At 44.9% G+C, this 24,220-nt stretch overlaps 2 long non-coding RNA genes across 2 annotated transcripts in view; both read right to left on the minus strand.

Moving 5' to 3' along the window:
• The window catches only part of LOC308569900, a 618,054-nt gene that overhangs the window by 552,242 nt on the left and 41,592 nt on the right, over nucleotides 1-24,220 (minus strand). The gene's annotated exons all lie outside the window — the stretch shown is intronic.
• Nucleotides 11,792-16,188, minus strand: LOC308569896. Its single transcript, XR_014000915.1, has 3 exons — nucleotides 16,034-16,188; nucleotides 12,627-12,707; nucleotides 11,792-11,979 (listed from the first exon to the last, which is right to left on the minus strand). It is a non-coding gene; the product is annotated as an uncharacterized lncRNA (long non-coding RNA).

The raw sequence follows: 24,220 nt of genomic DNA on the forward strand, positions 1-24,220 counted from the left end.
TGAGTAGTTTCTGTGGTTAACAATTGCAAAAGGAAAATTAATATATAAGAAAATATTATAAATTAAAAAGACAATTGACGAATATAGGCAATAAGTTTATTGGTACAAAATGGAAGAGATGGGAAGCCACTTATTTATGAAGAATATTATCAGTTTAAAATTACATCTTTTTTCCCTTTTCTCCCCCCCTTTTTTTTCTTCTTCTTTGTGTACAGCAATGTTTGCTGAACTATGATAATTACAATCATGAACTCACTTTGAAAACAAGAATATGCATAATTGCAAGATGTAAAGTTGTGGTGTAAAGATATACTTGTGAGTAATAAAGGAAAACTAAAAAATATATATATATTTTTTTAAATCTACTTTTAAGTGAAATAGTTGATCAAACCTTTCAAACTGCACTAAAAAGGTAAAGGTAAAGGGACCCCTGACCATTAGGTCCAGTCGTGACCGACTCTGGGGTTGCAGTGCTCATCTCGCTTTACTGGCCGAGGGAGCCAGCGTACAGCTTCCGGGTCATGTGGCCAGCATGACTAAGCAGCTTCTGGCAAACCAGAGCCGCACACAGAAACGCCGTTTACCTTCCTGCTGGAAGGTACCTATTTATCTACTTGCACTTTGATGTGCTTTTGAACTGCTAGGTTGGCAGGAGCTGGGACCGAGCAACTGCACTGATTCAATCCAAATTTTGCATGATGGTTCCTGAGGTTAAAAAGCAGACTTTTGTCTGTATTTGAATACAGCTGGGCACCATTTTGAATCAAGATGGTGGAGTAAGCCTATGAAGACTGTACTGATTTTAACTACTGATTTCAAAGCTACACAGATTTTTTGCTTTCTTTTAATCCCTCAACAACACTGGGCATGTGGCTGCTAGTTAGCAAGAAGAAAGAGGTTAGTCAGGCACACGGGGACTGTATGAACTGGTCTTAAAACAGTGATGGGGAGCCTGTGGCCTTTCAGATGTTGCTGGGCCTACAACACCCATTTTCCCTGACGTCTAGCACCGCTAGCTAGAGCTGATGGAGCCCAATATCGTCTGGAGGGTCACATGACGTTTAATTTTCGGGGGACTGTTCAAGTTGTGTGCTTTAATGCACATTCACAGAGCACAGCATCCAGTTCTTTTCTGTAAATAAAAACATGTGCGTGTGTCTGTTTGCATAGTTTTATCTTTTTATGGCCAAGCAATACAAATGTGAAATATTACAAACATGTCCACATCATAAAATAGTTTAAATGTATCCTATATGTTTATCATTGTGTGCTGCTGGTGGACAGAGGATGTTTTCTTTTTGCTGACACTGTATTTCAAGCTCCATGGAAGCGATTTCCTCCCTTATGAGTTCTGTTTGAATAATATTTCCACAGCTTAAAACATGCATTGCAAGCATACTGGATAGCTTTTGGAGCTGGATTGGACAAAGGAAAAACTTGGCCACATTTGGAACTCTAACAGATGTTTCCATGCAAAGATACAAGTATTTTCTTGTCTTAAGGGCATTCCCTTGAGTGAGAGGAGGATAAAAAAAGCGAGCAAGGAGATGCTGCGTTCTAATCATGGAAGTAACAACACTCTGTCATTGCAGTGAATAATGCAATTACTTAGCATTTATAGTTCAATCCTGGACATGTCTGCTGTGTGCAGTGGGAATGGGAAGGGTGTACAGGAATCTGGTCTCAAAGTAATGCATTTTTAACACGTATATATCTATGGGATTTCAACCCCACCCTTCAAACAAATTACTAGAAGGGCACGCAAAGAACTAACAGACACATAAATGCAATAAAAACAACAAAAATGTATAAAGGATATCCCGAGCAGCAAATCTTAAAAGAGAACAGTATTGTTAGAAGAATTAAAGGTGCTTCCAGCTTTTGGGTGGTGCATTGCAATTGTTCTTGAACAAGACAGGTGAAGATCTCCCAGGTAAATCCACCTGCATATTACGCTGCAGCTCCATCTCAGGGATGAGGAACTCATGGTCCAGACCTCTAGAGCAGTGTTCCCCAACCTTGGGCCCCCAGCTGTTTTTGGACTACAATTCCCATCATCCTTGGCCACTGGTCTTGCTAGCGAGGGATGATGGGAGTTGTAGTCCAAAACCAGCTGGAGGCCCAAAGTTGGGGAACACTGCTCTAGAGCATATTATATGGCATTGTCAAGCAAGTAGACCGTCAGGAAAGGAGTATGCCTGTGCAGGCAGGCAGCCAAATTCCTCATGCATGGACACACCACTGATGCTAATCAGCATGGAGGATGCAGAGCTAGAGGATCTTACTTGCTATGATACAGGGTTCAGTATCTATCCAAGAGCACATCCCATTTGGCTTATACCTCAGAAAGCAGGCAGGCAGGTAGACTGGGGTTTCCTTACCAAAAAAAGAGAAAGAAAACAAAACGTACAAATGTGTGTTTTCAACAATATAACCTCTTCACATAGCACACAGTTAAGGTATGGGAATTGCTCCCACAGGAGACAGTGATGACTACCAACTTGGATGGTTTTAAAAGAAGATTGGGAAACAAAAGCAAAGAGGACAAGACTATACATGGCTACTGGCGATGATGACTAGGCTCTGCCTCCACGGTCAGATGCAGTAATGCTCCTTCCTGCCACTTACCACCTGGCCCAGGGATGGGCCTGACAGGCCTCACTAGGACAGTTGTTATTGCCGGAGGGGCACAGAGTGTTTTTAAAATGTTTTTAAAATGTTAAAAAAAAATTCTTTGGATTTTTTGTATGTGGGGGGTGGGGGTGGGATGGATGTTTGGTTGGGCTTGGGGAATTATTTTTTTTTATTTTGATGTTTTTGTAATTTTTACATTTTTTGTTTGTATTGTTTTATTGGTTTTGTTTGTTTGTTTAAGGTGTTATTTTGTTCTTAGGGGGAGGGGTCAGGGCTGCCGGGGAGTGGGCCCCAGCCCACAAAATGGCTGGGGCATGTTCCACAGGGGGGGATGCACTGGGACAACTGATCTCAGTGATCACGGGTAGGAGGAGGAGTTACGCTAAGACTAGACCATGTCATTACAGAGGGGGCAGGTTTAGTCATTGTCTGAGGACTATTCCTGCCTCCGGGTCTGGTCCTGACCGGATGGATACTAGAATCAGCAAGGGATACCCACATGACCTGAAGGTGCTGCTGTGCAATGCCAGGTCAATGATTCATAAGACCACTGCCATCCATGACGTGATCATGGATGGAGGACTTGACCTGGCATGTGTAACAGAGACTTGGTTGGATGAAGCAGATGGGCCTGTCCTTGCCGCTGCTTGTCCACCAGGTTTCTCTTACGCGCAGCAACCCAGGTCATGTGGGCGGGGAGGGGGGGTTGCAGTGATTTTTAGGAAGTCATTAGTTTGCAGTTTTCTGAGTGCATGTTCTGGAAGTTGGGCAAGAGGGGCAGTACAGGATTCCTTTTGGTGTACCGACCTCCCCGCTGCACCAAGGATTCCCTGCCCGAGCTGCTTCAGGTCGTGGCGGATGTTCTCCTGGAGACACCTAGCTTGGTCGTCCTAGGGGATTTTAACATCCATGCCAACACGACCTTACAAGGGGACGCTCGGGACTTCGTGGAAAGCATGGCCTCCATGGGGCTGTCCCTGAATAAGTCTGGCCCAACCCATAGCCGTGGACATGCCTTGGACCTGGTGTTTACCTCTATGGATGTTGGTGATCTGACACTAAGTAAAAGCGAAACGAAAGAAGTGCCATGGTCAGATCACTTCCTGGTGCAACTGGACTTCTCTGCGACCCATCCCCTCTGCAGGGAGGTGGGACCAATTCGGATGGTCCGCCCCCGCCACTTAATGGATCCAAATGGTTTCCAGAGAGTGGTAGGGGATGCTTTATCCCATGTTGATGGCCTTTCAGCCGATTCCCTGGTGGCCCGCTGGAATGTGGAGTTAACCAGGGCTATTGACTGTTTGGCTCCGAAGCGCCCTCTCCGATTGCATGGAGCCCGGACAGCCCCGTGGTTTTCCACGGATCTGAGGGCAATGAAACAATCGTTGAGACGGCTAGAGCGCCGGTGGCGGATAACTCATTCTGAATCTGACCGGACACAGGTTAGAGCTCAACGTTGAGCCTACCAAGTGGCGATAGCGATGGCGAAGAAGAATTTCTTCACCGCCTCTATTGCATCTGCAGAAAACAGCAGCAGGAGACTTTTTCAGGTGGTTCACAATTTAGCGGAACCACCTGCAACATCGGGGCCCAGTACGGGCCACATGTTCTCCTGCAATGATTTTGCAAAGTTTTTTGCAGATAAAATCGCTCAGATTCGGGAAGAAGTAGACTCCACTGTGGGAGCAGGGCCGGGGCGGGAGAGTGCTAGAGTTCTGTCTAGTCAAGTTGAGTGGGATCAATTCCAATCTGTTACCTCCGAGGATGTGGACAGGCTGCTTGGATGAGTGAAACCAACCACCTGTCTCCTGGATCCTTGCCCATCCTGGCTTATAAAAGCTAGCCGGCAAGGACTGGGCGATGGGCTTCGTGGGGTGGTGAATGCTTCCCTCTGTGAGGGAGCCTTCCCAGACCCGCTGAAAGAGGCGGTTATTAAACCGCTTCTTAAAAAACCATCTTTAGATGCGGCCACGATGGCCAACTATCGCCCAGTCTCAAATCTTCCATTCCTGGGCAAGGTGATTGAGCGAGCGGTTGCCGAACAACTCCAGGCACGCCTGGAAGAAGCGGACCATTTGGATCCCTTCCAGTCGGGATTCAGGCCTCATCATGGGACTGAAACTGCCTTGGTCGCACTGGTTGATGATCTCCGGCGGGCTAGGGACAAAGGTGAGAGCTGTTTCCTGGTTCTGCTGGATCTCTCAGCGGCGTTTGATACCATCGACCATAGCATCCTTCTGGACCGTCTTGAGGGGCTGGGAGCTGGGGGCACTGTTATACAGTGGTTCCGCTCCTTCCTCCTGGGCCGTGTTCAGAAAGTGGTGGTGGGGGATGAGTGTTCAGACCCCTGGGCTCTCACTTGTGGGGTGCCTCAGGGTTCTGTCCTCTCCCCCATGCTTTTCAACATTTACATGCAGCCGCTGGGAGAGATCATCAGGAGGCTTGGGCTGGGTGTTCATCAGTATGCGGATGATACCCAGCTCTACCTCTCTTTCAAATCAGAACCAGTGAAGGCAGTGAAGGTCCTGTGTGAGTGTCTGGAGGTGGTTGGAGGATGGATGGCAGCTAACAGATTGAGGTTGAATCCTGACAAGACAGAAGTACTGTTTTGGGGGGACAGGAGGCGGGCAGGTGTGGAGGATTCCCTGGTCCTGAATGGGGTAACTGTGCCCCTGAAGGACCAGGTGCGCAGCCTGGGAGTCATTTTGGACTCACAGCTGTCCATGGAGGCACAGGTCAAATCTGTGTCCAGGGCAGCTGTTTACCAGCTCCATCTGGTACGTAGGCTGAGACCCTATCTGCCTGCGGACTGTCTCGCCAGAGTGGTGCATGCTCTGGTTATCTCCCGCTTGGACTACTGCAATGCGCTCTACGTGGGGCTACCTTTGAAGGTGACTCGGAAACTACAGCTAATCCAGAATGCAGCAGCTAGACTGGTGACTGGGGGCGGCCGCCGAGACCACATAACACCGGTCTTGAAAGACCTACATTGGCTCCCAGTACGTTTCCGAGCACAATTCAAAGTGTTGGTGCTGACCTTTAAAGCCCTAAACGGCCTCGGTCCAGTATACCTGAAGGAGCGTCTCCACCCCCATCATTCTGCCCGGACGCTGAGGTCCAGCGCCGAGGGCCTTCTGGCGGTTCCCTCACTGCGAGAAGCAAAGCTACAGGGAACCAGGGAGAGGGCCTTTTCGGTAGTGGCGCCCGCCCTGTGGAACGCCCTCCCATCAGATGTCAAAGCGATAAACAACTACCTGACATTCAGAAGACATCTTAAGGCAGCCCTGTTCAGGGAAGTTTTTAACGTGTGATATTTTACTGTATTTCTGTTTTCTATGGAAGCCGCCCAGAGTGGCTGGGGAGGCCCAGCCAGATGGGCGGGGTATAAATAATAAATTATTATTATTATTACTTGCTGGATTCCACAGGAGGGGAGAGTGCTGTTGCGCTCAGGCCTGCTTGAAGGCTTCCTTTTGGGGGCATCTGGTTGGCCCCTGTGAGAACAGGAGGCTCCAGCAGGGTTCTCCTTATGTCCTCTTGCACACCAACTCTTTGTGGTTACATGGTACAGTGGTACCTTGGGTTACAGACGCTTCAGGTTACAGACTCCGCTAACCCAGAAATAGTACCTCAGGTTAAGAACTTTGCTTCAGGATGAGAACAGAAATTGTGCTCCAGCACTGCCGCGTCAGCCCCATTAGCTAAAGTGGTACCTCAGGTTAAGAACAGTTTCAGGTTAAGAATGGACCTCCAGAACGAATTAAGTTCTTAACCCGAGGTACCATTGTATAAATATTGAAGGTATAAGATAGCCCATACAACATTCCAATGCCTCTGTTCCTTTCCCCACCCATGTGGGGGACTATTTGAGATCGTATGCATTTTATACAGTGGAGGCGAAGCACTGTCTGAGGAAGTAACCACACAGCCAAGGCCACCCACATGGGTAGCGTCCGCACATGTTACTGCTCTAGCCCCAACCACATGGGGCTATAGCAGTGTTTCAGCTGCAGTCACATGTATTAGAGTGGCAATGTATTAGAGACCAGCATTCTTTGTTTTTGAAAGCTTCGTTTACCATGTGGAAAACATAATGTCTGCAAATAGAATGACATAGGCTTGCTCTTTTGGACTTCGCTTTGATCACCAGGACCCATTTGAAAGAGGGCTTAAACAACTTGTGGGGTGATTTTTGGAAAAATGTTGGAAATAGTTTGGGTCGGCAGGAGAGGCATATGCAGTAAAAATGCTGGGACTATGGCTATGGCAGTAGGCAAATCACAAAATGTAGATGTATTACAGTATTTTAATATGTTTTGGAAGCCGCCCAGAGTGGCTGGGGAAGCCCAGCCAGATGGGCGGGGTATAAATAATAAATTATTATTATTATTATTATTATTATTATTATTATTATTATTATTATTAGAGTAATATTAAGTGCATCTAGTTACTGTACTGTAAGATTGGAGTGATTTAATATGCTAGGGTTGCCACAACTCCAGAATTTCCCAGACCTATACGGAATGCTGCAGCCACAAGCAATGTACAGGCAGAAATCAGCTAAATGTCTGAGAGAATTCAGGTGTATGTCAGCCGTGTTGTATTTTGTTGTATTTGCCAGTTTTCCTCAGAAATAGCTCCAAAACATCCAATTTCTTTGTGATTCTTCAAAAAAAGTTCAACAGCTTTGGCCAAAACTGAAAAAAGCTCAACAAGTTTTCAGTCCTGATTTTCACTTTTTGAAATATGGCAACCCTATGAGGAGCCTATGATTCCTTGAAATGAGCAGGGAAGGAGTTGAGAGCATTATGGAAAATATAATAATTGAAACCAGGCCAGGACACAGCTGCAGGAATATAATTTGCGCTTCAACCAAAAAGGAAAATATACTAAAACAGCCACATCTCTTCTGGTTGCTCAGTTGTAGGAAAGGGCCAGAAAGAAAGAGCCAATGTGCATTTTAAGAAATATCTGAGAGACTTGAATGAATATAAATACCTGATCTGTAAAAACAAAATCAGCCAGCTTTTCACACATGCCCGTCTGCTTTTTGAGAGCATGAAAATCTAAGTGGAATTCAAGGTAGCCCATTCTGTTGTCCGTGTCAGCTGGTCTTAACTTGGCTTTCGCCAACCTGGTACCCTCCGGAAATTTTGGACTACAACTCCTATTGGCCCCACACGTTTGGCTACGCTGGCTGGGGCTGGAGGGAGCTGTAACCCAAAACATCTGGGAAAGGCCAGGTTGGTCAAGGTGGTCAGCCCAAAGCTGGGAAGGCAATCACAAAAATGGTGCCCATATGCTGGCAGCTGCAGGGAGGCAATCAGATCAGGACTGTGACATGGTGGGGAAGCATTATTCCTCCCCTGGTGATGCCATGGCCTTGATCTTAATCAGGAACCTCCTTAGTTGCTTCTTGGTGGAACAGAGGCTAATCATTCTAGTCGTGAACATCTAGTTTGGCAGGGGGGAGGATGCAACTTGCCTGGAAGATCTCTTATTTTGGAGGTCTAAGAAGCAGGTTCTCCAGTCCAGGCTGGAAGATAGGCTCTTTGGATGAGATGTTGACAGGCTGCTCTGAAGGCTGAGAAGTTAGAAGCTCTTTCTTCCCGTTGCTTACTTCCAGAGTTCCCTGCCTCATTCACTTTGCACTCTTATTCTGAAAACATCTAGAAATGGAAGGCAGAAAATACTGGAAGTCAATGAGGATTCTGTTATGGGAGCTGGAGAGCCAAGGCTAGTCTCCAGGCCACCAGTTTTAAGGAGTTGGGGGGCTGGTTGTCCCTCCAAGTGGGCCAGAAGTATTTGGTCCAGGCAGGAGTTGAGTTCTGGAGCAGCAAACCAAGGATGAGGAATGGCAAAAAGACAGGTTCATTGTCAAAGGTAAGCAGAGATCCATTTAAGTACCGGTACATGCACACACATACCTTCTGACTTGCACAAAATTTATTTTGTTTGTGGCTTTATTGCCCTTGGTCTTGACTGAAACCACACGGATCAGGATAATAGCCAATGGCTTTGTTTATTAGTAAGATCTGGTGCAAATGATTAAGTGTTGGGTAAACACAGTTATCTCTGAAATTTATAAATATAGATGTGTATCTTCTTGTGCTGCATTCCGTCCACCAAAGCCATGACTTCAGTTATGCAGCTTTGACTCGTTTGGACAGCCTTATTAGGGAAGGAAGGAAGGCTGGAGCTGCCATGTGCTCAGGATTTCATCAGCACTTAAGAGTTGTTTGTCTGGAAAGCAGGCCTTTAGAAAAATAAATTGTGTCATACTCCTAAAGTAGGATTTCAGAGAATAATGATTTCAAGAAGCAAAAACAACTGGAACAACAGAATCTTGAAAGAACATTTTGGACCCACTATGATTTTATTAATAATGAGTAGCAAACTTTTGTTGGGCTAGGATCTAGCTAGCTTATTCTAGTAGTCTTGGAATCCGCCTTCATCTGATACATCTCTGAAGGTCTCTCAGATGCTTCGGACTTAAAAATATTTGTCAGGGGAGATGGGGGGAAAGGAAAATAGACTTTTCAGCTTTCCAGACCAGCTTCCCAGTGGCCATGGCTAAGATCTGTACTTCAGAATAACAGCCTCCAACGACATAACACCCAAATGAGAATGACTGAATCTTGCAGGATGTGTATCTATGTCTAGGTGGTAGAGAAGATTCCTGTCATCTCCAGGTAAAGTTGGGAGAGACTTGTGACTGAAATCCTGGAGAACCTCTGCCAGTCAGTGCAAACCAGGTATCTTCAACCTTTTAAGACCCAGGACCTGCTTTTTACCCAAACATGCACTTAAGGACCCATTTTAAAAAAAACATTTTACCATATATTTGTATAGTGGTAGTTTTCCTGTTGTGACCCACCTTGAATCAGGCTGTGACCCGCTAGTTGAAGACCAGTGGTGCAGACAATACTGAGCTAGACAGACCAAGAGTCTTTGTATAAAGCAGTTTCCTATGTTCCGATCCATGTCTTATACCAAAGCCAGAATCCTGTACCTCAGTGTCACCTCAAAGAGGTGACTGCATCATGTCCTGTTTGTGAGCTTTCCTAATACATTTGTCTGTGAGGTATTAGAAATAGAATGCTGGACTGGATGAAGCCTGAGGTGAATCAACATGCCAGTTCGTAGGATCATGAATCTGGAGGGGAGCCTTGCAGTCAGCCCGTCTGCTCAGTGTTGGAAATGCAGAGCTAAAATATCGTAAATAAGTGGTTGTTCAGCCTCTGCTTGAAGTCCTCTGTGTGTAAATAAATACAGATCTACTACCCTTCAAGCCCTATGAGAGGGAACTGCCATTGTTTAAGATAGGTTTGTAGGAGGTAGGAGTTTTAGTGGGGAGCAATAAGTGATAAGTGGTGGTGTATCATTCTGTCTTTTATATATATAATTTTTATTGGTTTTTAAAATAATTTTATACATATTTAACATAACCATTTCAAACATTAAAATACAATGTTCCTTTGAACCTTCGGACCCCCTTCCCTCCTTCCATAGATTCCATGCTTAAGATTAAATTTACTGCATCTTTTACCATTATCCATCTGTTATATAACCATAATTATCATAAATAATTCCACATTACAATGTCATTACACCCCTGCCAAAGATTTTAACTGTTTACAGTGGTCTTTTTAATAAATTACAAATTTACTCCAGTTTTTAGAAAATACTTGATCTTCCTGGTTTCGGATCTTCCCCATCAGTTTCACCATCTCCACATACCCCATCAGTTTCATCTGCCATTCCTCTTTTGTTGGTACTTCTCCTTCCTTCCATCTCTGGGCTAGTAGCATTCTCGCTGCCGTCGTTGCATATATGAAAAATCTTTTGTCTTCGCTTGGGTATCATTCTGTCTTTTAGGTTTCTCCTGCAGCAGATAATTCCTGGGTTCAGACTAGTACCTGGGAATAGCACTTCATGTGTTTGATGAAATGGACCTTAGTCCACAAAAGCTTATGCCGCAATAAATCTTTTAGCATGTAAGGTGCTCCAAGACTTATTGTTGGTTTTCCTGCCACAGTCTAAAATGGTTACGCCGCTGAAAAAGTTAGCAATCATAAGAGACGTTGGCAGCAAAGAAATTTCAGACTAGTCTTTGGTGGGTTGACAGTCTGTGTGGTCTCCTCCTGTGCAGTGTGATTTGGATAGAGGAAGAGGAGAATGAGCTTACTCAAGTCTTGGCTCAGGTTAGGCCTGAATGGGTGGCCTTGAGTAAGTTGATATTCGTTGGCTTGAGCTCCCCTAGACATCCACCCCCACCTGTTGACAGGGACTAATAATGACTGTACCTACCTCGTAGAGTTTTTCTGTGGATTGATGAGGAAATAGAAACATAGGAAGCTGCCTAATACTGAATCAGACCATTGGCCCATCAAGCTCAGAAAGATCTATACTGACTGTTCTCCAGGGTTCAGGTAGTGTCTCTTCCCAGTCCCACCCAGAGAGTTTGGGAATTGAACCTGGAAACTTCGGTATGCAAAGCAGATGCGTTATCACATAATGATCCTTCTCCAAAGGGCAAAGAAGTTCTATTTGCTGTCATTATTTTTTATTAGCTTTTCTCAGAAGCCTTTTCAATCTCCAGTCCGTCCGTCCCCACAGATGAAAGGAAGTTGACTACAGAAATAACTTCAAGCCCTTACACCCAGTGCAGCCGGCAATCCCAGGGCACAACATCAGTGGTTGTGGGCTCCCCACAAGGAACGGATTCCAAGGTGATTTTGAATGCAGATTTCGACATGTAGTTGGCATCCCTCTGTCTCGGGAAACAATGGAGGAGTACACCTTTGGGGGTTGGAAGCTTGCAGTGCCTGCTGTGGCTGTAGAGACCGATGCCGGAGAGACATGTTTTGTTGCAGCTGGGGCAGATGAAAGCGTCTTTGGTTGTGCTGCTGCAGATACACCATGGCATTCCTTCTCTCTGCGCTCCTCCCAGCATTCATTCCAGTGTGGTGTAGTGGTTAAGAGCGGTAGACTCGTAGTCTAGTGAACCGAGTTCGCGTCTCCGCTCCTCCACATGCAGCTGCTGGGTGACCTTGGGCCAGTCACACTTCTCTGAAGTCTCTCAGCCCCACTCACCTCACAGAGTGTTTGTTGTGGGGAAGGAAGGGAAAGGAGAATGTTAGCCGCTTTGAGACTCCTTCGGGTAGTGAAAAAGCGGGATATGAAATCCAAACTCTTCTTCTTCTTCTCCTGTGGTCACTGCTGTGTATACATGGCCCAACTGTCTCCAGGCACTGCATTCGTCTGCAAGGGATTCCCACATGGAGGGGTTGACGTTGCCAGCCTTCATTTCTCACTCACAGACATCTTTGTAACATGAGTGCCCTGGAATGAGAGATCCTTTTATTCTGTCAGTGGAGGAGTACAAGTCAGACCATAAAAACTGAAACATGAGTTGTTATCTCTCTTCTGTCTTGCTCTCAGCATAAAAGTGAATAGATGTACTCAGGGCTGGTCCTACCATAAGCTGAGTGAGATGCCCACCATGGGTGGCATGGAGTGGGCAGAGCGTTTTGTGTCATGTGAACTGCCCTGCACCCTCTAGGCAATTTTGGTACAATGGGGGGAGGCACTGTGCTATCACCAATAAGGGTCAAATGCCAGTCCAGTTGGCTTCTGGTGTGTGCAATATTTGGGGGGTGGGTGGGATGGGAGGGCACCATCTTGTCCTTTGCCTCAGGCAGCAAAATGTCTTGGGACAGCCCTGCACGTAGTTCTATGGTCTTAGAGCTCTCCTCCCTTATTTCCGCAGCTGAGTAGTGTCAGGCCACATTCACACTGTACATTTAAAGCACTATGATATGATCCAGTTCTAGGCCAAAGTCATGTGTTGGGGCAAGTGTGAGCAACCTGTGGCCCTTTGGTCTTATTTCATGCTGGCAGTGGGAGGAGGAAAAAATAAGGGGACCCGACTGATCTGTTTTGCTAGAAACTCTAGTTATAATAATGCTAGGCAACACGCTAATACTTGCAGTGATCCCAGAAGCAGTAAGTTGAGGGCAGGATATGCTGTGGTACAGTTTCCACCTACAGTTTCCTCTTGGCTCCGAGACCTGAAAAAACAACAACACACCACTGAAGGAAAGTTGCTTTGACCATTTCCACAGCCAAGTCCAGAAGCAAAATTGCTGGAAGCCTTAAAAGGTGGCTCATGACTGTTCTACAGAGCATTCCCCTCCCTCTTGTATGCCTGATGAAGGCTAGCACAGGCTGAGATTCTAGATATAAATATTTTTATTTTGGAAGTCAAAGCGTGCCTCCCCTTATTCCATGGCATACATGATTGAAAGATGCTACTGCTCTGGTTCATTTGATCCTCTTCTCATCTCTCCCTGCCACATGCTCTCTGCTTTGAGGTTTCGTTGCATCTTAGCCACATAGCAGGTTTGAAACAGGACCGCTTCCCCCCACTTCCGCTGGGTCTCTTGCGCGGCTGCCTGTTTGACTCCGCTCTGTCACTCTGTTCTCAGCCTTTGACAAATGTGTGAGCAAAAAGTGCACCAGACAAAAGTCAATGCTGGCAATACTTCAAAGGCAGAAGGTGTGCAGACTTAAGATAACAGATAGCAGAGCAAAAGGCCCCAGAATTACTGGAAGAAGTGAGACTTTGTTTCTGGAACCAGCAGTAGCTGGAGAAAAACCAGCTGTATGTTAACAGGAAGGGGAAGGCATCATAGTAGCAGAAGCATGGAAACTGGTGGTTGTCTGAATAAGAGAATCCAAACATGCTACTAAGATGTTCTTTAAAAAAAGAAAAAGGAGATCCTCTGTACAGTGGTATCTCGGGTTACATACGCTTCAGGTTACAGACTCCGCTAACCCAGAAATAGTGCTTCAGGTTAAGAACTTTGCTTCAGGATGAGAACAGAAATTGTGTTCCGGCGGCGCGGCAGCAACAGGAGGCCCCATTAGCTAAAGTGGTGCTTCAAGTTAAGAACAGTTTCAGGTTAAGAACGGACCTCCGGAATCAATTAAGTACTTAACCCGAGGTACCACTGTATACTAAATCATATAGATTATACCGTGGGAAACAAGACATTTTATCAACACGCTGGAGGAATCTGGACATGTTGCTAAGCCATGCTTTGGAGCAGGGGTTGAGGGCAACCTGTGGACGTTGGCCTGATTTCAACAGCCCTTTGGAAGTTCAAACATCTGGCAGAAACAATCTCTTCTGTTGCTCATACCAGCAGACTGCTAGGCGGGAGCAGGTGGGGAGAAAGAATAGAGTCAAAACTAGAGAAACAGGAAAGAAGTTGAGAGAGAGAGAGAGAGAGAGAGAGAATGGCTAGCACCATCCCTTTTTGGTTCTACTTCTGTCCAGTAGACTGCAGGAGTAGTGTTACACTCGGGTCCTATTGGCATCTGGTTGGCCACTGTGAGAACATGATAGTGACTAAACGGGCCTTTTACATCCAGTGGGGCTCTTCATATGTTCTTACCACCAGGATACAGCTCCCAACCAGTGCTGGATTTACATATAAGCTCAACAAGCTATAGCTTAGGGCCCCACTCCCTTGGGCCTCCAAAAAAAAATTAAAGGGGAAAAAACTGGATGTACATTTCCAAAATACAGTGATACCTTGGTTTGCAGCCATTTTGGATTACAACCATGTCAAACCCTGAAGTGTGTGTCCCTTTTTTGGGTTACAACCCGTGTTGGGGGGATTACAACCAAATTTTTTTTTAAAAAAATTGAGGCCCCATTGGTGAAAGCACGCCTTGGGTACAACCTGTTTTGGTTTACAACTGGACCTCCAGAATGGATTATGGTTGTAAATCAAGGTACCACTGTGTAAGATTAAAAAACACGTAAAATAAAACCTACATACAGCAACAGTGTTTTGTGTTGTGTAGGCTCCTATGATGTACATATTTTGTTACGTGCAAATGGCTTTAGATACCTATTAGGTCCATAAATTAGCATATAGCATAGATTTAACACAAAAAACTGTGACAATTTGTTGTTGACAAAGGACAGCTGGACATACAAAGGGCCCCATTACTTTCACTAGCTTAGGGCCTCATCAAACCTAAATCCAGCCCTGTTCCCAACAGATTGCTCCCAAGGTAATGTGGCCCTCGGGGGGGGGGACAGAAAACAACCACCCACCCCTGATTTAGAATTGTGTATGCAGACTTTGGGAGCACACGGCCTCTCGTATCCTTTCCCCTTGTGTATGAAGGAAGGGGAGCAGAACCTTGTGCCCACAGTTAGAGGTCTGTGGGAAAATGTGGTAGAGGGGAGCAAGTGCTAAGCTGTTAAATGCATTTTTATTTTTATTTTGGTCTTGTGTCTATTTATATGTTTCATAAAAATTATACACTGCTTGATTTTAAAAACAACACTCAAAGCGGTTTACAAAAGATAAAATAGCAAAAACAAGAAGAATTCAGAATGATACTTTATACAAAAATTAAAACACTGAAACAGATTAAAATTGCCTCCACTTTCTGAGCCTCTGGGTAGGCTTGTCTAAACAGAAATGTTTTTAGGTGGCACCAAAAGGAGTACAGTGATCTCAATAGGCAGGGGGTTCCAAAGTGTAGGCTCTGCCACACTAAACAATCAAGTTCTTACAAAACCGTAGCAGGTGTTATGTGGCACCTGTAGTAGTGCCAATGCCACAGTAGGAAGTGAGGTTATGCTTAACCACATGTAATTTTGGTGACTTCATCTTAGATGTAAGGGAAATGTGTCTTTTGCATTGAACATGCAAGGCTGTTGTTGTTTTTAAATGCAAATAGTTTTAATTGGGGATGCGGCTGAAAACTACCAGGATCTCAACAGATGTAGAAGGGGAGACGTAGTCTTTCCTCCCCTGCTGCAGGAATCCCTCCCTCTGAAGGTGTCCTCTGGCAATGGGATTAAATCTACCATGTGATTTTCATTAATAGTAGTAGCAGCAGCAGGAACAACAACAAAAATCCTTGCTTGTTAAGTGCAAAAGATATGTTTAACAAGTCACATCTTGCCTGGCCCTCAGCCTAGAGCACAGACAGGAAACCTCTTTTGGACAGGAACGCTGTGGCCATTGTCATTTCAAAGTGCTACTTGACCAAGGACACGTAAGTCAAGGAGAATATCCTTTCAGTGGCTTCCAGGGAAGGCCTTTTCCAGTAAACTGGAAGTTGAGTCAGACAAAAAGATGAGATCTTACACCGGAGAGATTTTACACACACACACACACACACACACACAAACACACACACACACACTTCTGCTAAATAAAGGAGTATTACATAAGCTTCAGTCTCCTGTCCCACCCATTGCGCATACTTGAATATTCGTCCATCTTTATATGCCTCCCACTTTCCTTTCTTGTTGGGAATTGTCTGCCTTTGTGCCTTCAATAGTGTTATGTACTGAAGTTCTCACCCTGGGCCAGCAGGGGAATTCTGTAGATAGTTTTCACTCAGGTCCACATATGCAAATAAGGAATTGAAAGTGACGTTCAGTGATTGGATAGTTACGTTGCGTTGTAGTGGAGCTCTATATAAGCAGGCTGGCTGAACCCTTTAGTTCAGTTCTGTTCTGGCCTGTGAATAAAAAAGAGCTATTTGAAGAATCACTGTGTCGTCTGATACAACTTAACAAATAGTTCACCTTTAAGAAACTCCCATCCTTTGGACCCCCTTCTCTTTGAGTATTACCGACCCCGGGATCTCACCCAGTAGTTCCTTAAGCTTTTTGAAATCAGAGCATTTCCAACTACACTCAGCTTTCTCTTGACTCTGTATCATGAAACGCAAGAAGACATGATTACTTCCTCCCAAGGTTTCCAGTACTTCCACTTCATCAGAAGTGTTTCTTCAAGGAAGTGAAGCCCATGGTCCAAGAAGCCAAGCCTTTTCTGACGACACTACCTGTGCAGGCAGTGGTTTACCTCCAGTATTTTCCTCTCTCTCTCTGGTCCATGAGGTTCAACAGGAAGGAGTGATGAAAAAGCCACCTGTGCCCCAAGGCCCTTCAGCTTCCCACAAAGAGTCTCATAGTCCCTTGCTAGATGTTGAAGGCTGTGTCTGGCAGTATCATTTGTACCCACATGAATCAGAAGGAAGGGGTTGTGGTCAGAGGTTCTGTTACCTCCCCACACTCAGTAGGAAGACACCGACAACAACCACACATCTCTTCCTCCTCTGGGGAGTGGCACAAATTGTTCTGTACACTGTACTGTCCACAGCCATCTTGGCATATTCAGAGGTCTTCAGCTGCTGTCCTTGCTTTTCTGGGCCAGAATTGGTTTCTGAGGTGAGGGCCTGGTGTCATCCTCCTTAATCTTTCCTTTCTCTTGCTTCCTCATGAATTGCACAGAGGAACCTTCCGGCATGGCAGTTACTTTATGCTTGTATGTCATTAAGGATTGTTTGCAGTTTCTATGGTGAGACTAAACCCCCAAGGCTGTGCAATTGCACAAAAGTATTAGTAAGCCTTTTAAAATTCTGTCTGACTTAATGTTATCTCTTGAGCCCAGGGGCATGAATAAGAGGATTGCAAGAGAGATAAGTATGCGATAAGTTGTGCTACGGAGTTACAGCATCAGTGTCCAGTTTGCAGGATTTCCAACCGCAAATATTTCAGAAGTGGACAAGCTGTGGCTGTGGATTTTGCCCTTCTCCAAACCAGCATGCTTCTGTGCTGCATCGTGGCACCCCTTATGCTTTTTTTGTGAAGGTTACGGCAGTTATATGCATCTGCCAGAAATCAGAACCCATCTTCAACTTACGCCCAAGGCATCGTTTTCTGTACAAGGGAACTGGCTGTGGCTGATGTTGCATCACCTCCACAGCAGTAGCAAAGCCTTGTTTCCTAAAACAGTGGTACCTCTGGTTACGTACTTAATTCGTTCCGGAGGTCTGTTCTTAACCTGAAACTGTTCTTAACCTGAAGCACCGCTTTAGTTGATGGGGCCTCCCGCTGCTGCTGCACCGCTGCGCGATTTCTGTTCTCATCCTGAAGCAAAGTTCTTAACCCGAGGTACTATTTCTGGGTTAGCGGAGTCTGTAACCTGAAGCGTCTGTAACCTGAAGCATATGTAACCTGAGGTACCACTGTACATTGTTCTCTGTGTTCAGATCACTTCTGAAATTTAGGAACCAGTCTGTTCTAAGCATTTGGGAGACTGCTTTAGCTGTTTATTTTTGTTGTTGTTGACAAGGAAGAGAGGTAGGGCAGTGGTTACACATGTTTCAAAAACCTGATTTTACCACCCTCATTTGAAAACTTAGGGAACAAGCTGTGCTACCATAATGGCTAAGGCCTTAAATGACAATTTTAGGTTATATTTTAGTGATTAAGATTTAACTTATATATTTTTAACTGCTGCTATATCTGCATTGTCCCGGTTATACCCAATTGCAAATTCAAATGTATCCCTATTGTGTTTTATGATTTCCCTGATATTGTATGTGAGCTGGAACTGGTCTGTGACCGAAATTAATAAATTCAAATTCACCCTCATTTCAACAAATATAATCTCTAATCTCTCAGGGGGGCACAGACTTCACAATGGTCAGATGTGAGATATGTATTTGTGAGATATGTTATAATTTCCACTGATAATTTGCATTGGTACATATAAGTTGGCATATGATCCTATGCAAGTCTGTGCCTTCTTTCGATCTCTTTTTGGGTGAGGTGTTTTCTTTTTGTGTACTTGAGGGGCAATGATATGCAGGGAGCTTTAATTTCAAGGGGCTTTTGAAAGTCTCTTACTATAAAGTTTGTAGCAATGGATCTTCATCCTCATGTAAAACTAATTTTCTCGAACACTTTGAAAACAGTATCAACAGTGCTCAAAATGAAAATAACTATTTCTGGTTTTGAAAATGTGACAATCAACTAATTATTTATTTTTAACTTGCCATGGCTCTTCATTCTGTCATCCATGTAATAATACCAACAAAAAATATTTTAGGGGTGTTCCTAACTTTTCACTGTTATTTTCACTTGTATCTAGTCTAGTGAAACAACGTGGAAGAACATAAGATTCAAATACTAGCCTTGGGAGAAAAACTTCTCCTAGTGAAGGGTTCTGAAAAACATTTATTGCAAGCAATTTTTGTTCATTCACTATTAAATTGTGTCTTGTTAACTTTGGTTTTGATATCCCCCCTGGCTTGCATTTGAATAGAAAATGAGTTGAAGCAATCATGCCTGCTTTTGATACCACTGCTAAATTTGGTTCATTTCCATCTTAAACTTGGCCCCTTTCATGGAGCAATCTGCCATTCCACCCTCCTGATGAAAAGCTGGTTGTATTTTTGAAGCCACTAAAGATGCTTTTTTTCCTTGGGCTGATCAAGTTATGGAAAATGGAATGTCGATTTTATGGATTTTAAACACTGGCCAGTCTCTGAGCCTGAACACTTGAAAGAGATGGAACTCTGAAATATTAACACGAAGGCAAAGAGCAAATGAAAAGTGGTTGATAGGACAGGGATTGCAGAAGTTTATCCCTCATTGATTCAGAAAGCAATTAGAGGATAGCCTAAAGATTAACTACCTTCTTGACCTTTCAAGGCCACCATCAGCTGCCCAATGAAGCCTATGCACTGCATAACATATTTTGTTGCTGTTTGTGTCCTGTCTCTCGGAACACTTCATAGTACTGGAACACATACAAAACTCCCAATTCAGCAGAGTTCCTCTTATTAGGGTTTGCATTTAATGAATCAGAACCTACTGCATGAGGACAATTTGAAGGAGGTCCTTGTGCTGTGATTTCACCCATTCAGGTAACACTATAGAAGCTTGTGGAAACTGTATGGGGTTTTAAGATAGTACTTCTGGTGGGGGACGTATCATGCTCCTTCAGGAGTAGTTTGTCCACCTTTTGCTCCCACCCTGTACTCAGCTCTCACCTGTGGCCCGAAGAAGAAGAAGAAGAAGAAGAAGAAGAAGAAGAAGAAGAAGAAGAGGAGGAGGAGGAGGAGGAGGAGGAGGAGGAGGAGGAGTTTGGATTTGATATCCCTCTTTTTCACTACCCAAAGGAGTCTCAAAGCGGCTAACATTCTCCTTTCCCTTTCTCCCCCACAACAAACACTCTGTGAGGTGAGTGAGGCTGAGAGACTTCAAAGAAGTGTGACTAGCCCAAGGTCACCCAGCAGATGCATGTGGAGGAGCGGGGAAGCGAACCCGGTTCACCAGATTACAAGTCCACCGCTCTTAACCACCACACCAAGCTATCAGCATTCAACAGCAGCTGGATAACATTAGTAACCCACACAAACAACATATTAACAAAGTGCATACTCACCAACCCTGCTGCCAAAAGGGGGCGGGGGAAGAGGGATAAAATAGGGGGAGCAGTGATTTACCAAGAACAAGTACTGGGGAATACGGGCTATCTCCAGTAAATAGGAACAATCAGAATGTATGCTGCAGCTTGTTTAATTTTGAAAATTAATTTTAAAATTAATTGGTCCCTTCTTGCATTCAGGCTCATGAAAGATAATCCATGGCTTGAACTTATTCAAAATTAAGAAATTGCATTGGCTACAGTTCCGCCCCCCCCCCCATTTCGCAAGGCAGAAATGCTTGGAAGGTGGTGAAGGCGCTCTCTGAAATTAAAAGTGATTTGGTCGGATGGCATGAATTACCCAGGGGTTCCTTGGAGAAGATCAATCTCATTAAGGTGGAGGGCATTGTATCCTCTTTAGATGTCCCGTCTTTTAATCTTCTGAAAGAGGATTTGAATCAGATGGGAAAGCATTTGAATTGGGTTTACTTGAAATGGGGGGGGGGGTTTGCACTCAGATGGGAGAATAAATTACAGACACTTGGATCAGGAAGGGGATTGGCATTTCCTGGCGCTAGCTGATTGCCCCAAAATCAGTGATCTGAGCTGATGGAGTTGAATAGAATCAGGATGCTTCATGCTTGAGGAATTCTATCTTTTTGAATTCTGATGCATGCTGACCTGATCTGCACCTCCCGGAATGATGCGTGGATTGGAATGTACCTTTCCTTCAGATTTTTGTACATCTCTGAATTTTGCAATACAGCTCTTGGCTCATAAACATACCCAAATGCATTTTACAAATGCATATCTAAAGATGCACTTATTTTCAGATTTCGAAGCAGGCAGGCAGACAGACAGACAGGCAGACAGATAGACAGATAGACATACTGAATGCAGAAGCAGGCCTTGATACACTCAAAAATCAGTTCCCAAACACCTCCATTTTGGAACACTTCGGCTCCTGAATGCTGAAATCCTGGAAGTAACTGCTCCAGTTTTCGAATGGTTTTTGGAAGCTGAACATGCTACGCAGCTTCCGCTTTGAGTTTCCCTATTGTACTGAGGCTTCTGCTTTCAGTTTCTGGTTGTCAAAAGTTTTGGAGGTTGAACGGTCTTCCAGAATGGATTACGTTCAACAACCAAGGTTTGACTGTATGCTTATGAATGAACAAATGTAAAATTAACTGATACACCCTTCCTTAAATCAATAATGCCTTAAGCTACATACACACCATACATTTAAAGAACATCCCTCCCACCCCCAAATCATTCTGGGAATTGTAGTTTGCCCCAAACAGAGCTACCGTTCCCGGCACCCTTAGCAAACTGTGGTTCCCAGGATTCTTAGTGATGGTGATGGACTTAAATGATGCTTTACGTGTATTGTGTGTATGCTGCCTTAGCTGTATAGATCCTTCAGAGGAAACTCCTTGGAAGATGGATTATTATCTCTTCAAGGGCGAGGAACTGCTTTGAGACACCTGGAGCCTTTCCAAAGTGCACTTCCTGCCATCTCCCCTTCTGTGGAGATATTTTTGAAGCAGCTGGACAGAGAGCTCTCCTATTGCAACTTTGGCTGGAGGGACATCTCTGTGAACCAGATGGTTTTCCTTCTCCAGACAAAAAGAGGGCTGTAGCAGGAGATACCCTTCGAGTGTGTATGTGGGTGTATCCTGTTTCCCTCCATATTGTGACAAACTCCAAATAGTTTCTGCCATGGGGAGGGAACTCCTTCTTGTCTCACAGTAGGACACAGTAGTGCTTTTATTTTGATTGCGTATGATCTGACTGTGCTGTTTTGTTGTTTGAGGTCAGCTTAAAGCCCACACATTTGCTTTGGTATTAGGACAATTAATTCTATCGCTACTTTACAATCTGGCTGCTCCAGTTTTGAGGGATTACTGGTGTTTTCAAGCTAAGATGCTAGTTTGAAAATCTGTACATATTCTCTGAAATTGTTTGTTAAATTGTGTGTTTCTTGACCCTCGTCTTGGGAAACCTAGCAGGGGAGTTAAATATAATTTGGATGGCCAAATATAATTACAACAATGGTTCTTGCTTTCCTCTTCCGTTCAGGCCTCCCACAAGCGTCTGTCAACTAGTTTAGGGTTCACTTAGCTCGTAAGTGAGGGAGCTACGGCCCTCCAGATGTTGTAAGACTCCAACTCCTATCAGCCCCAGACAGCATGGCCAATGCTCAGGGATGATGGGAGTTGTAGTCCAGCAACATTTGGAGGGCCATAGGTTCCCTACCCCTTGGGTGAGAACTTTGTGTTTCCAACCTGCAGATGAAGGAGGGTGCATGTGCTGTGGGTCAAACCTTGATTACTCATTCAGACTGTGAAAGTGCAAGTAATTCAAAAGTTTTATTGAACAGGGTTATTATATTCAGCTCCCTAACAGAGCTGAGTGAAAATGCCTGCTTTTCCTCAGCCACATTCAAAGGCTGCAAAAGTGGGGGATTCTGACTATTAAGGAGGCGCGTGGGGTGAATGTCCAAGGCAAGGGAGCTCAAAATTCCGTGGCATTCCTCCTTTCTCGCCAGGATGCTGGGTAGCATTTTCATGCTCCAATAATACCCCCAAATCACTCTATTTCATAACACTGGAGTGACTGGCCCAAGGTGACCCAATGAGCTTCATGGCCAAGTAGGGATTTGAACCCTGGTCTCCCAGGTCCTGGGCCAAAACTCTAACCACTACACCACTCTAGCTCTCGGTTCACCAGAGCTTCCTACTGCAGTCAAACTGGACACTATGAATAATGGCTTTCAAACATGTCAAGAACTTTCAACCATGGCTTTGTATTCTGACTCGCTAGGAAACCACTAGCCACGGAGTCCTGGTTTGGAAGCAACGGGAAGCTGTGACAGGCTGCTTCCTGCTTTGTTTCTTGGCTTGAGTTAAGGGAGGACTGAAGCAGGAGCAAAGGGACTGCATAGAACTGAATGAAGCTTGTGCATGTTCCAGTTTATTAAGCTGAGACCTGGTTGTGTGAACACAACCAGGGGTATGTTCGGCCCATCCCCAGCAGGAGTCTCAGCACCTCGGATAGCTCCGAGTGCACAGCTTACTTAATGTAGTGGCGAATTCAGAAGTGCAGGCTACCTTCATGGTGCTCACAGCCACACCCTTCCTAAGATTATACAACCTTCCAAGGCAGAGCATTCAAAGCTTTTCTTGTTGGTGACACACTTTTTAGACATGCAGCATTTTGCGGCGCAGTAATTCAGTTTTACTAGCAAATCGGTGAGCCACCCATTCCCTTTCCAGCCCCAGGAGGAGTGCGGGGAGCATTCATGTGACACACCTACACACTACAGCCACCACATTAACATGCCGCAACGCACAGTTTGGAAAGGTCTGTTCTAAGGTTATACAGTAATCTTACAGTTATACAATTTTAAAATAATTAAGAGATGTATTGCAACAATGAATGCAGGTCTCCATGTATTGCCTTTCAGCTAGATCTACTATTTTATGTGCACATGCATTGGCAAATGCTTCCAAGTGAGCCAATATCTGCTTTCAGACAAGTTGTGTTTTCCATGATGTTCCATTGTACATAACAGATTTTGCACACCATTCTCATAACTGAAGCACCTTGTGCTTTTCATTTTCCTAAATGCTTAGCTTTGAAGAATAATGGGGATAAGAATCTCCCCTGATTGGGCAGTTGTAGGACACTGGAGACAGGGACCCAGATGAATAAGTGGTCTTCAACAACCATCTCCACCCCATGACCCTGGACCACAACACCACTAGAGGTTGACTGAAGCCTTACAAGTCTTTTTGTCCAGATTGCCCCTCTCTCAGCCTGTGGTGCGGACCTCACCCTGGCCTGAAGGTGACTGCTTTTATTCTTCTGTGTGGGTTGTCACCTGGTGCACTGTTGAGCAGGCATTGTGGAGTGGGAGGCATTTGGCTTCTTCTTGGTGAAAGGCCTCTTTGAGGCTCCTAGTTCAGGGTCTGCAGGCTCACAACCACCAGCCTTGGAAACAGAAACCTACTTCTGCTTCTCATCCAGCTGTTCAGCAGCTCAAAACTCAAAATCAGCTTCTCCTCCTCCATCTCCAAGCCTTGGTTATCACTTGATGCTGGGGCCATGACACCCTATGCATCAGTACAACACACAGATAGACTTTCAGGGGAAACCCCACAGCTTGTGAGACGCTTGTGCCTTGCCAGTACTGTACCCCCATGTCTGAACTTTGGGGGAGGGGTGCCTTGCCTGCAGCAGGGTGAATCCTCTGCCACCGTGACACTCCCACTTTGCAGCACTTGCAGCTATAAATGACCTTTTCTGTCATCCAGGTCCTTTAA

This window comes from Podarcis bocagei, assembly GCF_964188305.1.
Source record: "Podarcis bocagei genome assembly, chromosome: 12".
NCBI classification, from domain to species: Eukaryota; Metazoa; Chordata; class Lepidosauria; order Squamata; family Lacertidae; genus Podarcis; species Podarcis bocagei.